General features: G+C 37.6%; 1 protein-coding gene and 1 pseudogene across 2 annotated transcripts in view; both read right to left on the reverse strand.

Moving 5' to 3' along the window:
• Nucleotides 1–13,601, reverse strand: part of C4H8orf89 (chromosome 4 C8orf89 homolog) — a 65,942-nt gene that overhangs the window by 31,563 nt on the left and 20,778 nt on the right. The window lies entirely within an intron of this gene.
• LOC140501347 (nucleosome assembly protein 1-like 1 pseudogene) lies at nt 11,818–12,908 on the reverse strand (annotated as a pseudogene).

Consider the following 13,601-nt stretch of genomic DNA (forward strand, 5'->3'; position numbering starts at 1 on the left):
TTGTCTACACACACACACACACACACACACACACACACACACACACACACACACACACACACACACACACACACACCATTAGATTTCAAGCTCCTTGAGGCAGGGACTGTCTTTTGTCTCTTTTTGTCTCTTTATGCATCCCCAGCACTTGGCTCAGTTAATGCCTGGCACATAATAAGTGTTTATTGACTGACTAATTGATTGATCCTTCAAACTGCTACAAGTTGGCTTTCTTCAAATCCATTTGAATTGTTTTTTTTTTCCACTGGCTTAACATCCTCCCCTTATCCTCTAAATCTAGATTACCCCCACTCTCCCCAGGTTCTTTCCTGGACAACCTTCCATTCCCTTTCAACACCTACTGATCTCAACTGCTTTCATGGTTTCAAATAGTAGAGACAACTCTCAAATTGGCAGATACAGCACTAATGTCTCTAATCAATGACAGTCACACATTTTCAACTCATGCTGGACCTGGATGTCCTACTAGCACTTTAAGCACAATCTATCCAAAATGAAACTAATCATCTCCTTTCAACCTGCCTCCCTCCCAACTTCTGTATTTATGTTAAGGGTACTGGCATATTTCCAGTCACCAAAGCTCAAAACTTTGCTATCATCTTTGAATTTTCCCTCTCCCTCATCTCCAATATGCAATCAGTTGCCAAGATTCTACAGCCACAGCTGTGCTTACCCTGCTACCACCCTATCTCAGGCCCTCATCACCCCTCAGCTGGACTACTGCACTAGTCTCTACATTGAACTCCCTGGTTCCTTCGTCTTCTCCCTCTCCAATTTATCTTCCACACAGCTGCAAAAATAATCTTCACAATGGATAGGTCTGACCATGTCACTTATACACACAAAAACTATCATCAGTCTTCACTGCATAGAGCATAAATGCAATCTTCTTAGCCTTGCATCTACAGTCCTTTACAATCTTACTTGACTTTTCGGCTTTTTTTCACATTACTCTATTTCATATATTCTCCATTTCAATCAAACTGGACTACAACTTCTGCTGCTATTCCTCAAACCCGGCCAAACTCCTACTTCCATGTATTCATACAAGCCACCCAATAAGCCTGGAACTTTGAATTACAAGTTCCTTCTATTCTTTCAATCAACTGACCGGCTGCCACCTCCTCTGAGACCTCTGATTTCCCAGTTCTAACCCCCAGCAACACACAGCTGAAAGTCTTCTCTCCCACTCCAAATTTTCCTAGATAGTCCCCTCCTTTGTTCTAATTACTCTGTCTTATGGTATACACAGGTGTGTGTGTGTGTGGCAGTAACCTGTAGAATGGAAGCTCTATGAAGTTTGAGTTATTTTTTGTCTTTGTATCACCAATGCCTACCATAGTATTCTGCATATTGGAGCTGCTTAATAAATGCCTGTTCAATTGAATTAAATAGACTGATGGCCACCCCAGAGTACTAAAGGGTGTTAGGATTGCAGACATCTTGGAATTTCCCATACTAGTGTAGTTAGGTATATTTTAGTAACGGAAGTTCCCCTGGAAAATTTCTGGGACCTTGTCACCAAGTGATAGGATGTCCGTGGAGTTGTGCTTGTTTTGCCACGGAGGAACAGCCAGGTTATTGTGTCTGTGCACTGCTGAGGACAGCATTTCTGTGGCAGCCTCACCAAGAGCCTCTTCCTACTTACCTTTTTATCCTCACCCCCTTCCTCTTCCTTTCTCTGCTGCCCTGCCCTGAATTTTAGATATCAGGCACAACTCTGGCTGTAGGTGTTGGGCTGGTTCTTTAAAGGGGTGGAGAGTCTGGTGGAGAAGGTATAAAAAGGCTTAGCATATGGAGAAGCTAGAAGCTTCATCTGAACTATTGCTGCCCTCCAAGTACATCTTCCTGATCTAGCTGATTGTATGCTAGGAAGAATGTATGCTAGGAGGAAGAGAGTAGTGTTTTATTTTGACCCTTTTAAAAATGGATTCTTTTGATCTATTATTAGTGAGGTTGGTTTTAATTATATTTTATGATCCATGAGAGCTTCTTAATACATTTTAGCCCTTGAGCCTGAAATTATTGAACTGACTTATTTTAGGCCAAGCCTAGAATAATTTGGAAGTAAACTTTACAGGATTATACAGGTCAGCTATCATTGTGCCTAAAATGGAGCTATTAAAATTCCCCAGAATCCACAAGTAATGTCCTGAGTAGCACTATCTGTGGCCCACTAAGCTACTGTGGCATAATTGTAGCATTCACCATCCATCTATAGGGACAATATATAGTTTAGAAAATAATTGGAGTTACCCACCTAATAAGTAAATATAAAATCTTAAAAGAATTAAAAAACAAATGTCACAAGTACAAGTTAGGGCAGGGGTGGGGAACCAGTGGTCTCAAGGTCACATGTGGCACTCTAGGTCCTCAAGTGTGGCCCTTTGACTAAGTCACTTGAGGACCTAGAGGGTCACATGTGGTCTTGAGGCCACTGGTTCCCCACCCCTGGGTTAGGGGAAGACAGGATTAGATATCAATTCATATTTTTTTTTTTAAAAAAGGAAATTTTAGCATACTGCAAACCAGTGAATGATATGACAGCCAAAGTAGCTAACAATATTATGATATTATGAGCTGAAGAAGTGATATTTTTATTAAATATTTAAAAATATACAATTATCTTAAATTCTTGACTTTCCTTTTTAGAAATTTGCCAACGAATAAGATCAACTTCACCATCTAATCCTTAAATATATCATCTCTTCTCTTTTCCAAAATGATAGTAATTAGCCTGAGATATCTTAGTGTGACTCAATCTCCTAGATTTAATGAAGCTTTCTTGAAAAAGGCTTATTAATCCAAGAGGTGGAACAAAGGTGGTAAAGGCAGGGCCTCACCTAGGCCCTCCCCCAAACCCTGACAAATAACTTTTAAAAATGATTCTCAATAAATCCTAGAGCAGTAGGACTAGCAAAAAGACAGATTAAAACAAATTTCCAGCCCAAGACAACTTCAAAAATTGGCAGGAAATGTCTATTGCACGAGGGTAAGAAAGAAGTGCAGTCCACCACAGGTCATACCAGTGAAGATGGGGTCCCAGCAAAACAGAAGCAGGCTTCAGGGCAACTGAATCACTGGCAGCAGTGGCGGTTTTCAGACTTCTCAGTCCACAGACACCTTAGAAAGTTGGCAAGAAAGATCTGTTGCACCTGGGTGAGAGTGCAGCACAGTCCAGCACAGGCTGCACCAGCACAAGCAGGAGCAGGACTTAGGAGTGACTAAATCAGCAGCTCTAGCAGCAATGGCAGCAGCTGCTTCCAGACTTCTCAACCACAGACAGTAAGGGAGTTGAACAACTGGTTAGAAGGAGATTTCAGGGATCTTTTTGCTAGCACTGAGTCAAGACTGTTGCTTTGCTCATACTCATATCGGAGTCACAGTCCTGGGTGGCAGCACCAGAGCAAGGAGGAACACTAGCACACCAGAGATTGTGGCTGCAGTAGAATGGGATCTTCCTCAAAATTTCAGGGCAGAAGAGAGTCTTGTGGTGATGCACAGACCAGAGCACAGGTCAGGAGAGTAGTAAACACCTCTCCTTAGATCACACCATTTTGGAAAAAATAAAAACTTACAGGTCCCTAGAAGTATCTCTGAACATGGATGCACAAAACACTTGAAGCTTGAAACAGTGCACCCTCCACCTTGGAAGTAGAGTTCTACTTTAGCAAAAGTTAAAATTCAAGTAACAGGCTGGGAAAACAAGTAAACAACAGGGGGGAAAAAGTCTAATTACAGGAAGTTACTATGGTGACAAGGAAGATCAAACACACATTCAGCAGACAACAAAGTCAAAGCTCCTACATCCAAATCCTCCAAGAAAAATATAGATTGGTCTCAGAGCTCAAAAAGGATTTCAAAATCAATTAAGAAAGATAGAGGAAAAATTGGGAAGAGAAATGAGAGTGATGCAAGAAAATCATGAGAAAAGAGTCAATAGTTTGGTAAAGGAGACACAAAAAAAAAAAATACTGAAAAAATAGCATCTTAATAAATAGAATAGGCCAAATGGTAAAAGAGGTACAAAAAGCCAATGAAGAGAAGAATACCTTAAAAAAAACAAGAACTGACCAAATGGAAAAGGAAATCCAAAACCTCAGTGAAGAAAATAACTCCCTAAATTTAGAATAAAGAAAATGGAAGCTAATGACTATGAGAAATCAAGAAACAATAAAACAAAACCAAAAGAATGAAAAAATGGAAGACAAAGTGAAATATCTCATTAGAAAAAATAACTGACCTGGAAAACAGAACCTGGAGAGATAATCTAAAAATTATTGGATTAGCTAAAAGCCATGATCAAAAAAAGAGCCCAGACATCATCTTTCAAGAAATTATCAAGGAAAACTGCCTTGATATTCTAGAACCAATGGGTAAAATAGAAATTGAAAGAATCCACTGATCACCTTCTGAAAGAGATTCCAAAATGAAAACTGCCAGGAATAGTATAGCCAAATACCAGAGTTTTCCAGGTCAAGGAGAAAATATTGCAAGCAGCCAGAAAGAAACAATTCAAGTACAGTGAAGTCATAGTCAGGATAACACATAATTCAGCAGCTTCTACATTAAAAGGATCAGAGGGCTTGGAATATGATATTTCAGAGGGCAAAGGAGCTAGGATTATAACCAAGAATCACCTACCCAGCAAATCTGAGTATACTCTTTCAGGGGAAAAATAGAGATTCAATGAGATGGAAGACTTTCAAGCATTCTTGATGAAGAGACAAAAGCTGAATAAAAAATTTATCTTTCAAATATAAGACTCAAGAGAAACACAAAAAAGGTAAACAGGAAAGGGAAATCATAAAGACTTAATAATTTTAAACTGTTTACATTCTTACATGGGAAGATGATACTGTAACTCATAAGACCTTTCTCATTATTAGTATAGTTAGAAGGAATAGATAGATAGAGAGAGAGAGAGAGAGAGAGACAGAGGGCACAAGTGTAAGTTGAATATAAGCGGATGATATCTAAAAAAATAAATTTAAGGGATGAGAGGAATGTACTGGGAGAAAGAGAAAGAGAGAAGCAGAATGGGATAAATTATCTCACATAAAAGAAAAAGCTTTTATAGTGGAGGGTAAAAGGGGGGAGCTGAGAGTGAGTGAACCTTATTCTCATCAGAATTGGCTCAAAAAAGGAATAACATACACACTCAATTGGGTATAGAAATCTATCTTACCCACAGGAAAGTAGGAGGGAAAAGGAATAAAAGAAGCGGGAGGAGAGGTGATAGAAAAGAGGGCAGACTGGGGGAGGGGGTAGGTAGAAGCAAACATTTTTGAGGAGGGACAGGATGAAAGAAGAGAGAATAGAATAAATGGGAGAGGGAATAGGATGGAAGAAAATAGCAACAGTAACTGTGAAAAAAAATTTGAAGAAAGTTTCTCTGATGAAGGCCTCATTTCTCAAACAAATAAAGAACTAGTCAAATTTATAAAAGTAAGAGCCATTCCCCAATTGATAAATGATCAAAAGATATGATCAATTTTCAGATGAAGTAATCAAAGCTATCTATAGCCATATGAAAATACACACCAACTCACTACTGACTGGGAAATGCAAATTAAAACAATTCTAAGGTACTACCTCATACCCATTAGACTGGCTAATAGGACTGAAAAGGTAAATGACAAATGCTGGAGGGGATGTGGGAAAAATGAGACATTAATGGGAGATGATTCAACCATTCTTTAGAGCAATTTCGAACTATGCCCAAAAGACTATAAAACCATGCATATCTTTTGACCTAGCAATACTAGTATGAGGTCTGTGTCTCAAAAGATAAAAAAACAAAAAGGAAAAGGGTGAGTATGTACAAAAATATTTATAGTAGCTCTTTTCTTGAGGAAAAGAATTAGAAATTGAGGGGATGCCCTTCAATTGGAGAATGGCTGAACAAGTTGTGATATATGATCATGATTGAACACCATTGTACTCTAAGGAATGGCGAGTAGAATGCTCTCAGAAAAACCTGGAAAGACTTCCATGGGATGATGTAAAATGAAAGGTACTGTGTACAAAGTAACGGTAATACTGTAAGATGTAAGCTGTGAATGACTTAGCTATTCTCAGTAATAAAATGATCCAAGACAATTCTGAAGGAGTTATGATGAAAATTGCTATCCATCCCCAGAGAAAGAACTGATGGTATCTGAATGCAGATTAAAGCATACTTTTTTTTTAAACTTTATTTTTCTGGAGTGATTTTATTTTGGGGGTTTATTTTTGTCTACATTTTCTTTCACAACATGACTATTATGGATATGTTTTGCATGACTACACACGTATAACCTATACTGAGTTGCTTGCCTTCTCAGTGGGAGGGGGAAGGGAAAGAAGGAAGGGAGAGATTTTGGAACTCTAAGTTTTAAAAACAAATGTTGAAAATTGCTTTTACATGTAACTGGGGAAAAATAGAATACTAAATAAATAAGAAATCAATTTTTTTTTAAAAAAGGAAAAGGCTTAATCCATTACTGTCATTAAATCCAGAATTCTTGGATGCTTTCATGTGACCCATAACCCTAACTCTAGTAGGAGCCACACAAAGATGTGTTATCAGAATGCTTCTCAAACAAATCTAAGATAAAGGTACTAGCCACTGTTTTTCAATCTAAAACCTACTTAACCTTGGTTCAAACCAGTGCTAAATGTTACATTTATATAAATAATAATGATTAAAATTTCTGACCTTTTAGTGATCAAAAATAATTTTTATATGATATAACTTAATAAGCCTTAACTCTTGTGAGATAGATAAGTACGCAATACTAGTTATTTAAATACATGGGTATATAAAGGTATAAGTAAATAATATATTCATATATGAAGCAATGAAAATTGGAATAGAACTCAGAGATTCTGGTCTCTCTTGAACTCTAATCCTCAGACTACAATAAATTCAACAATCATGATTTTTAGAAGTTTACTATGATTCAAAATTTTGTCCACTGGCTCTTTCACACTTGCATATTAGTAGATATGACTGCTTTTTAAAGTCTGGTCCCTTCTCCTAAATAATGTCATCAGTCACTGCCATCAAGGCAGAACTCTTATCTGAGTATGTGTGAAATTAAGACAACTAGTGAAAATTAAAACTATGCATGGTAATTTATTTTAAAACTAACAAAAGAACCTAAAATGGGTGATATTTTTAGTAAAGGTGTCCATGATTCCACAAAGAGAAGGAAAGAGTTTTTTAAAACTTGGTTTGAATGTAATGTACAAAGTTCTTAAGTTGACTCTAAATTCTGAAAATATCAGATTTTATTCACCCCAGTAGTAAACAATAATCTTAATATGACTGTTTCTTTGTAGATCAGTCACATTAAAATGCTAAAATCCATAAGCATGAAGATTTATGAACATTAGATGTGATCTTTCAGCTACGTGGTACAGTGGATGGAGCACTGGACTTGGAGTCAAGAAGACCATAGTTCAAATCTAGTATCAGACACATTAGCTGTACGAGACTGGAAAAGTTACTTATCCTCTTTGCCTCAGGTTCCTCATCTGTAAAACCGGGGACAATAACAGCATCTAGAGGGTTGCTATATGGATCAAATGAGATATTTGCAAAACATTTTGCAAACCAAAAGTCTATTATTGTCACTATTGCTATTATCCTCAAGTATGCATTGCTTGCTAGTTAGTACAAGTTACAGCAGCTGGGAAATACACAATTCAGAATTGTGAACATGAATAGGATAGATACAATGATGAAACACAAGAGGATAATAAAACAGATTAAAAACCAACAACATGTTGCTTATAAGACACACATGAAACAGAAAAATGCACAAAGAATTAAAAATAAGGGGCTAGAGCAATATCTATATGCTTCAACTGAAGTAAAAAAAAAGGCAGGAATAGAAATTATGATTTCAGACAAAGTGGTAAAGAGGGAAACTATATTTTGCTGAAATGTATCATAAACAATGAATTAATATCAACACTAAACATATATGTGCCAAATGGTATAACATTTAAATACTTAAAGGAAAAGTTAAATGAGGTTAAGGGAGAAATAAGACAGCAAAACTATAATAGTAGGAGACTTCGATTTATCCTTTATAGGCCTAGACAGAAATCTAACCAAAAAATAAACAAGAAAGAAGTTAAGGACCTGGAAAGAATTTTAGATAAGTTAGATATGATAGACCTCTAGACACTGTTGAATGGGAAAAGAAAAGAGTATACATATTTCCAACTATCCATTGCACTTTCACAAAAAGTGACCATGTATTAGAATATAAAAATTTCACAAATAAATGCAGAAAAATAGAGAAATACTAAATGCATCTTTTATGGTCTATAACACATTAAAGTTATATTCAACAGAAGGCTATTAATGAAACAATTAATTGGAGACTAAATAACTTAATCCTAAAGAATGGGTAGGTCAAAGAACAAGTCATAGAAACAATCAATTTCATTAAAGATAATGACAACAATGCAAAAACATACCAAAATTCTGGGAATGGGGAAAATGTATCTCTCTAAATTCTTTCTTTCTACTTTTCAATATACATTTCCATGATTTTGAGTTCCAAATTTTCTCCCCATCTCTCCCCTCTCCCCTGCTCTGATATGGCATGCATTCTGATTACCCCTTCCCCCAATCTGCCCTCCCTTCTGTCTCCCCCACCCCTTATTCCCTTCCCCCTTACTTTCTTGTAGGGCAAGATAGATTCCTATGCCCCATTGTCTACATATCTCATTTTCCAGTTGCATATAAAAACAATTTTTAACATTTGTTTTTAAAATTTTGAGTTCCAAATTCTCTTTCTTCTTCCCTCCCCACCCCTCCCGTTGAGAAGGCAAGCAATTGAATATAGGTTATACATGTGCAACTACTTCCATAATAGCCATTTTGTAAAAGACTAACTATATCTCCCTCCACCCTATCCTGCCCCCCACTTATTCTATTTTCAATTTTGATCCTGTCCCTTTTCAAAAGTGTTTGCTTCTGACTATTCCCTTGCCTGATCTGTCCTCCCTTCTATCTCTACCCCGCACCTTATCCTCTTCCACCTTACTTTCCTGTAGGGTAAGATACCCAACTGAATATACATGTTATTCCCTCCATAAGTCAAATCTGATGAGAGTAAGAATCACTTATTTCCTCTCACCTTCCCACTCTTCCCTTCCATTGTGAAATCTTTTTCTCACCTCTTTTATGTGAGATAATTTACCCCATTCTAATCTCTCTCTTTCTCCTCCCAATATATTCCTCTCTCACCCCTTATTTTTTTAGATATCATCCCTTCATATTCAACCCACCCTGTGCAATCTCTCTCTCTCCAACTAACCCAATACTAAGCAAGGTTTCAAGAGCTACAAATATTATCTTTCCATGTAGGAATATAAACAGTTCAACTTTAGTAAATTCCTTATGATTTCTCCTTCCTGTTTACCTTGTCGTGTTTCTCTTGATTTTTGTATCTGAAAGTCAAATTTTCTATTCAGCTCTGCTCTTTTCATCAAGAATGCTTGAAAGTCCTCTATTGCATTGAAATTCCATTTTTCCCCCTGAAGTAGTATACTCAGTTTTGCTGGGTAGGTGATTTTTGGTTTTAATCCCAGCTCCTCTGACCTCTGGAATATCATACTCCAAGCCCTTCAATCCCTTAATGTAGAAGCTGCCGGATCTTGTATTATCCTAACTATATTTCCACAATACTTGAATTGTTTCTTTCTGGCTGCTTGCAATATTTTCTTCTTGGCCTGGGGACTCTGGAATTTGGCCACAATGTTCCTAGGAGTCTTCCTTTTCATATCTTTCACATTTATAATTATGGTAACTGTATTTCCCTCTATCTTGTTTTTCTCCTGCTTATTCTTCTTTTTCTCTTACCTCCACCCTGTCCCTCCTCACAAGGTTTTACTTCTGGTCACCACCTCCCCCAGCCCACCTTCCTTTCTATCAGTCCACATCTCCCCCTTCTCTTATCCTTGCCCCTATTTACTTCTCCATAGAGTAAAATAGATTTCCATATCCAATTGAGTGTGTATGCTTTTCCCGCTTTGAGCCAATACTGATGATAGTAAGGTTTAAGTCTTGTCTACCTCCCCACCCCATCTTTCCCTTCATTATAAAAGCTCTTTCATGCCCCTTTTATGTAAGATAATTTACCTCATTCTGTTTCCCTTTTTCTTCTCCCAGTGCAATATTGTTTTTCACCTCTTTATTTTGTTTTTGGGGTGTATCATCCCATCAAAGTCACCTTATATCCACTCCCTCCATCTATGTATAATCCTTCCAACTGTACTTATAGTAATACAGTTCTTAAGTTACATATATTATCTTGCCATACAGGAATATAAACAGTTTAACCTTACTGAATTTCTTAAGTTTTCTCTTTCTTGTTTTTTACCTTTTTATGCTTTTCTTAAGTCTTATATTTGAAGATCAAATTTTTCTGGTCTTTTAATTAGGAATGCTTGAAAGTCCTCTATTTCATTAAAAATCCCCCCCAAAGGATTATACTTAGTTTTGCTGAGTAGGCGATTCTTGGTTGCAATCCTAACTCCTTTGCCTTCTAGAATACCGTATATTTCAAGCCCTCTGATTGTTTAATGTGAAACCTGCTAAATCTTGTGCAATCCTTACTGTAGCTCCATTATATCTGAACTGTTTCTTTCTGGCTATTTGCAGTATTTTCTCTTTTACCTGGGAACTCTGGAATTTGGCTGTGACATCCCAGGAGTTTTTATTTTGGGATATCTTTCAGGTGGTGATTGATGGATTCTTTCAATTTCTATTCTGCCCTCTGGTTCTAAGCACTTTTCCTTGATAACTTCTTGAATGACGTCCAGGTTTTTGTTTTGTATCATGGCTTTCAGGTAGTCTAATAATTCTTAAATTATCTCTCCTGGACCTATTTTCCAGGTCAGTTGCTCTTCCATTGAGAAATTTCACTTTTTCCTCTATTTTTTATTTTATTTTGTCTTATCTTGATGTCTCATAAAGTCATTAGCTTCCCTTACTCAATTCTAATTTTTAAGGAATTATTTTCTTCAATGAGCTTTTGTACCTCCTTTTCCATTTGACCAATTCTATTTTTAAGGTGTTATTTCTTTCAGTGAATTTCTGCATATCTTTTCCCATTTGTTTTGTGTTTCTTTTACCATACTCTTTTTTCATGATTCTCTTATATTAATTACTCTCATTTTCCCAATTTTATCTTCTATTTCTCTAACTTGCTTTTTAAAATCCTTTTTAAGCCGTTCTAGTTCTTTTTGGACCTGAGGCCAAATGACATTTTCCTTTGAGGTTTCACATGTAGCCATTTTGACATTGTTGTTCTCTTCTAGATTTATGCTTTTATCTTCCATTATCATAGTAACTTTCTACAGTCAAGCTTTTGTTTTTTGCTCGTTTTTTGCACATGCACACACACACACACACACACACACACACACACACACACACACACTTGCCTACTTTGTTACGTGGTATTTTTATGTGAGAGTTGGGCTCTGCTCTTTCACTGTTCCAAGCTTCTTGTGCCAGGGGTCAAGGACCTTGCTGCTGAATTGTTTTGGAGGCAGGGACTCTTTGCTGATCTGCCCTGGGGACAGAATGTTGATGTTGGCTGATCCTGGAGCCATGGTCACTGCTGGTCAGAAAAGGGGGTGAGGCCTCACTGTGGCCTGTGCTCGAGATAGGGATGCTGAGGTGAGGCCTGGCTGTGCTGCACAGACTCCTGGCTTGCCTGAGGGTGGGGCCTCACTAGTGGATTATCCAGGGACTTAGAGCTTTGCTGCAGGCCCTGGCAGTGTTGCCTGCAGCTGCTGCCCTCCACCTCCATCCCTTTCCACCCCAGTGAGACAGACCTTTCCTGCTGTGCTTCTAAGCTGCTTCCCTACTCCTAAATCAGTTCTGACGGGATTTTCAATGTTTTTAGGGGGAATGTGGAAGAGCTCCAGGGAGTTCCTGCCACACTCCACCATCTTGGCACCAGAAGTCCATATCCTTTCTTAATAGTTTTCAAAGTAACATTTTTTACCCTTCCGCCCATTCCCAATTTACTTGATACCCTGTGGACTTCATAATTGCTGATCTATCAAAGGAGAAGAGATCTGAATCATCTGGCTCTGACTACATCCAATATATCTTTGTCAACACCTCATTACTGAAATATTCATAGGGTTCAAAGTGAAATTCTAACATGAAACTCATAGGCTGGCCAGCATCTGAGAACTTCACTTCATCTTTCAAGTGCTTTGGAATAGGTTCATCATGTTCTTGAACTATATCACTGAGCAAGTCAACATTTCTTAAAAAGCCAAAATTCAGAAATTCCTTTAGGGTGTTTTTTTTCTTCATCTTTTTTCTCCTCTTCAAGCCTAGCCTTCTCTTTCATCTCCTCTGAAATTTCTTCATTATCATGTGGTTTCTATTCATATTTCACTTCTGTGGGTTCATAAATTGCATTAACTTCATTTCTTTTATCAAAAAGTGGGTGGTAAAGAAGAGCATACTTTGAAGGGCACAAACTTCCCCATAGAATGTGACTTCTATCCGCACATTTAACTTGAAGGTTTCTGAGGGCACTGACACACTGCTTAATTAATTTTGTCAAGTTTTCAACGTAATCAGTCCATGTTCCCACCCAACCATATGATATATTTTAGAGTACAGCAAGAATTTGAGGATTTTGCATCACCTGAATAGTAAGCTGATGAACTTTGCTATTTATATCATTACAAGTTTCTTTTTCTCCCACTTCAACTTTCTGGTCAAGTTCAGATTGTTCTTTGTCATCAATGTCTGCCATATTTGATATCTATGGCTGCTATGGGGATCAAGGAACCAAAACAGCCCAGGACAAGTCATAGCAATGGTGGCAAGGGAAGAGAAAAAAGAGAAAGAAGAAGAGGTGAAGAAGGATTAAGTATCCTGGAAAAACAGTTCTTTTGAAAGGATAATAGCCCCTTTTCCCTGTTCAAACCTCATCTGGAATAGCTTATTACAATCTGAGTACCATTCTGAGTTTATAAAGGACATGGATAAGCTGGAGAATGCCCAAAGTAGGATTATTAAAATGGTAAAGGGCTCAGAGTACACACATCATATGAGGATCAGTTGAAGGAACTGGGCATTATTAGCTTGGAAAAGACTCTAGAAGAACATGATAGCTGTCTTCTAGTAAATAAAGGAGTAGATAGACAGCATTTACATAGTGATTTAGGTTTGCAAAGTGTTGCGCATACGCAATCTAATATGATCTTCACAACACCCCTGTGAGATAGATGCCATTATTACCCAATTTTACAGAGAAGGTAACTGAAGCACAGAGAAGTTAGGTGAGTTTTCCCTGAGTCACACAGCTAGTAATTGGGGCAAGATCTGAACTCACGTCTTTCTGTTCAAGTCCACCTTTCCTACCCAATGTGCCACCTAGCTGCTTTGTGGAAGTTGTCGTATTGAAGAGGTAGTATACTTGTTCTGTCTGGCTCCAGATGGCAGTTAGAAGTTGTGTAGAGGCAAATTTGAGGAAGCTACATGGTACAGTGAATAAAGCACTGGACTTGAAGTCAGGATGATCTGGGCTTGACTCTCGCCT

Source organism: Notamacropus eugenii, chromosome 4 (assembly GCF_028372415.1).
Source record: "Notamacropus eugenii isolate mMacEug1 chromosome 4, mMacEug1.pri_v2, whole genome shotgun sequence".
In the NCBI taxonomy this organism is placed as follows: domain Eukaryota; kingdom Metazoa; phylum Chordata; class Mammalia; order Diprotodontia; family Macropodidae; genus Notamacropus; species Notamacropus eugenii.